This window comes from Capsicum annuum, unplaced genomic scaffold (genome assembly GCF_002878395.1).
Source record: "Capsicum annuum cultivar UCD-10X-F1 unplaced genomic scaffold, UCD10Xv1.1 ctg51186, whole genome shotgun sequence".
Classification (NCBI taxonomy): domain Eukaryota; kingdom Viridiplantae; phylum Streptophyta; class Magnoliopsida; order Solanales; family Solanaceae; genus Capsicum; species Capsicum annuum.
In genome coordinates, this window is record NW_025859110.1 from 1 (window position 1) to 5,076 (window position 5,076).

General features: G+C 30.6%; 1 pseudogene; it reads left to right on the forward strand.

Annotated features, from left to right (window-relative positions):
* Positions 1-3: 3 nt before the first annotated feature.
* LOC124892851 lies at positions 4-3,284 on the forward strand (annotated as a pseudogene).
* The last annotated feature ends 1,792 nt before the right edge of the window (positions 3,285-5,076 follow it).

Sequence of the window (5,076 nt, forward strand, 5' to 3'; positions counted from 1 at the left end):
GTGATAGATGGGAAGATGCAGAGTGCAGAAGTTGATGAATTTATATATGCATTTCTAACCTTACCTTTAATGATGCCTTCAATTTGCTAGCTAGCTGGATAGAATTATAATATTTAATTATTGGATTAGCTGTAACAGATAAGCTTCATAACTAATCCAAAACTGAATATTCTTAAAATTGCTGGGAACAATGAAAAAATAATAATAACAATATTATTTAATTATTAATAAAATATTATATTAATAATATTATAAATACAATAATATAATAGTGTATAATATTATTACTACTTCGGTGATAATACTTGAATCAATATGGCAACTATAACCGTAATCTAACTACTTTTTAATAAGTTAATATATTAATTATACTTGAATCGTGCTAGGCATTGTCTTAAGAAATTATTTCAGCAGTGTGAAATATTTTTTCAAGATTAAACAAGCACTTCCCTGATCAATGAGAAGATATTTTGAGTTAAATAAGTCTTCCCTAATTAATCAGAGAATACAAGAATCAACAAAATGATTAATACAAATATCAACAAGTTAAATCATAGGTTTACATAATAGCCAAAATCACTAAGCAGGATTCTAAGAAGAAAGAGAAAACTAAAGAGGAAATTTTTTGAATCTTTTGGATTGCTGGAAATTTAGAATATTTATAGGTAAGCCTTATCTTCTTAAGTACACCTCCTGATAGCTTTCAAAGTAAGTCTTCTGAAGTATATCGGCTTCCAAAGTAAGCCTTCTCAAGTATATCTCTTGATGGCTTCCAAAGTAAGCCTTTAAGTTACTTCTAAAATACATTTAAAGACATGACTTTTTTTAATACACTTCATGATACAATAATAATCAAGGAAGACACAAAAACAACACCACAACCCACAAGTTCAAAGAACCAAGGACCTCTTTGATGACCACTCTCGGATTCAAAAACAAGAACAAGAAGAAAGAGTTTACAAGTTGTTTAACACCAAAAACAGCCAACCACCAAACTATATTAACAACAATAAAAAGAACAACAATAAAAACAACAATCCACATGGCTTCACTACTACAATACAAACTACAAAGTTACAACAAGATAAAGATAGAAAGATGGACAAATGGAGTATAATCTTAAGAACCCAAGAGCCTATTCCACTCTTGGACCCTTAATACTACATACTACAAACACCTATCTCTTACAATGACACAAGAGAGGAGTCCACCACTCAAGCACTAACATATCAATAAAAATACAACACAGAAATTATCGATTCCACACTTGTGCAATGCCCTAGTTTCGGTTTTGGAATTCCTCTATCTAAGAGAAGTGTTCTTTCAATCTATTTAAACAACTAAATAAATAAACCCTACAATGTTCTATTTATACTACTTTACAATAATAGATAAAATGACAAATGTGCCCTTTAGTGACTAATCTTCAAAAATATTCAAAAGTGTCATGATGATGATCATACTTGTATCACTTCAAATGTATTTTATTTTGAAATAACTAAATAATTTTCCTAAAAAAATTAGGTATAATAGTAATGTTGAATTTTGCAGCCCCAAAAATGTGTTCATAATGGGAGGTGGTGAAGAGTCTGCAGCAACGGAAGTTCGTAGGCACAAATCTAGGGAGAAAATTGTCATGCGTGACATTGATCAGGTATATTATTATTACTTAGAAAAACAAAACTGAGTTATCAGAAATTCCAGACTCAGACTTTATCTTCTTTGTTCTTTTCTGTTGAAAGGTAAAGAGAATTAGTTAAAGAAGCAATGTTATTACTAATAAACCTGTAATAAGACTATTGTTTTGTCTCTAGTAGATTAATATATACTTATTTTAATTTGTTACAGGAGGTAGTTGATTTATGCAAGAAGCATCTAACAGCAAACCATGAGGCTTTTCATAACAAGAAGCTTAACTCGGTCATTAACGATGCCAAGTATGGATTATTTCTATCTTGCTTCCTCTTCTTTTCAATTCTCAATAGTTAAATGTGTTCCCCGACAAGTCGATGGGGGACAAGTCGATGTATGTCCAAACGATCTTTTCAATTATATACATAATTTGGGCTAAAGGTGTGTTCAGTATTTCTCATGTTCATCCATTAAATTTTTTAAAAAATATTTTCTTTATAAAACAAGCTCTTTAAATATAAGAAAGTTAATTTCCTTAATAAAATTAGAAAAAATTAGTGGCATTGTCTCCTCTAAGTTTCACAATCACCCACCCCTCACTCACCCCCAACCCATCTCCACCCCACCCCACCCCTTAGCCCTATCCTACCCCCACCCCATCAAAACACCTTTGACCCTACCTCTATCCGATGGGCTTGGAATGATTATACAATTCGCATATGTAAACGAAACGGGAATTTTTTTTCGGTTCAATATGCTTATATAATCTTAAGAAAAGGAAAAAAAAAAATCAACAACACTACTCCCAACTTCCCTCATTTGTTCTTCTCTACATCATATCTTGGCTTCTCTAATTGAAGACCAAAAAAGAATCAGGCAAATTCTTATTGTTTTGTGTTACATATGTATAAATTATTTTAAAATAATATTTTATTATTTGTGTACCGAACACATAAAAAAAAGCAAGTTATTTTCTTACAAAATCCATTCCATGAAAAAAAAAATTCTATACCAAACACCCAATGTGGTGCACAGAAATTCAATGGTCCAATTATGTCACCGTAGAAAGCCCATAATCCAAATCCATGAGATAATTAAAGTTATGTTAGGCTTAATTATATTGGGCTAAGACTTAGGTGAGAATAAATTATTTTAAGTCTTGGATAAGCCCTAACACCTTTAATTTGCGGATGACCATGGGGTGGGGGTACATGATTTAATTAGTGATCCATGTTGGGTTTACATATCCTATGTTGTTGACTTACTGATTTGATTTTGTATGAATGAAGAGCTGAGCTAGAACAGAGGCAAGAAAAGTTTGATATTATTGTAGGGGATTTAGTTGATCCAGTTGAAGGAGGACCTTGTTACCAACTATACACCCAATCTTTCTATGAAAATACCGTTAAACCTAAGCTTGATGACACTGGCATCTTTGTTACTCAGGTTAGCTCCCATTCTTCGTTATTGTCATTATAACATCACTTCTATAGTATATCGACTATATGAACTGAGTCAAAAATATTATATGTATATATATTTACAAGTCATGCTCTAACTGGCTAGTCTATCAACAGGCTGGACCAGCAGGGTTTTCACGCACAAAGAAGTTTTTTCATCCATTTATAACACAATCAAATAAGTTTTCAAATGTTAGTCTTCATTTGGCAACATCATAATACATGATTATTCAAGAGATCTTCTTTAACTTTTTTCTCCTTATTTTTCTCTCAAAGTCACTTTAATATCACAAAATATAATCCTTGATTTTTCTGTGATAAATTATTTTTGCGGAATTTTCACCATAGAAAATCAGTTTAGGATATTTATTGACATTATATTTAATTTTTAAAATCTTTTTTATATATTATGTCAGTTAGTCGTTAAATTTCTTCGTTGTTCATCTATTTTACAAAAAAATAGAAAAGGGGGTGCATTCCCCCGTTTTTATAATTTTTTCATTTTTGCGGATTTTTATTTTATAATATAAATTTTTATATATTATGTAAGTCACTCCCCCATTTTTTTTATGGATGATTTATCAAAAAAAAAAAGAGAGAGATAATTTTGAATCTTCTAGCAAGGCGGAAAGGAAAAAATATTTTAAGGTATCTAAATCTAAAAGGAGGAGCAATGAAGTTGACAATGATTACGGGGTATTTTTGTATATATTCTCTTGAAACAAAATTGTTGGTCAATATACATTTTTGTTTCTATATATGTCGATACGTATACTTTTTTTGTATAATAATACATGCATATATATACAGAGTTAGAGTGCATGTATGTATATACAGTTTGTATTTTTGATATATGTATATACAATTTAGATATATGTATATACAGTTAACTTGCACATATACTTTTTGAAGAATAATGCATATGCAGATATATACAGTTTTAGAGTGCATATATGTATATACATTCAAATTTGTTACTCTGTAAAACATTCAAATTTGTATATACAGATATATATATAGATATACAAACAACAGATATACAAATATGTAAACAACAGATATATAAATATTAAACAACAATTTTGATTTGAATATATGTATATTTTGTTTACAATATCGTTTACAAACAACATTCAAAATTGTATATACAGATATACAAATAATAAACAACAATTTTGATTTGAATAAATGTATTTTATTTGCATATATATTGTAACGCCCCAAAAATCGAGTCCCGAGACGCCACACGGTGCTTAGGGTCACAAGTGACCCCAAGCTAACCCTTTCATAGGCATAATTCGGAGAGAATGAAGCTGAAAATATTTCAATACAGAATTTGTTCAATACAATATTGGAATTACAAGATGACAATTCTACTAACACATATACATATACAAGAAGAAGACTGAATACATCAACCACTACTACTGTCTATGAAGCCTCTACCAGTATTGCCTGTACATAAACGGATCATGACTCCCAACCATCCCACTCAATATGACCGATAGAAGAAGATACAGTGTCTCTGAACTGAACCAACCAACACAAGATCTTGAACTATAAGGACTTTTTTACCTGCTGACCAGATGCTGCAACAGAATAGAATAGTAGATGGGGGTCAGCACAAAGAGAATGTACTGAGTGTGTGGGGGTGCATGCAACACTTTAAATAACATCATCAATTTCATGAAAACATGCATACAGACAATAATGACTCACTTGGCTTGAGTTATATCAAATCATACTCTTCATACTTTCATAATAAATAGTTCAAATGGTAAAATCTCATAATCCATGTAAATCATCCAAAATCATAAATTATGATAAATCATCATAAATCATCATAAATTATCATATCATCAAAATTCATCATAAGTAGTCATAATTCATCATAATATCTCAACTCTGACTTAAATCTCGGAGTGACTCGGTAATTCAAGAAACATGACTTTTATGGACAGGGGAGTTTCCTATAACCGACAAC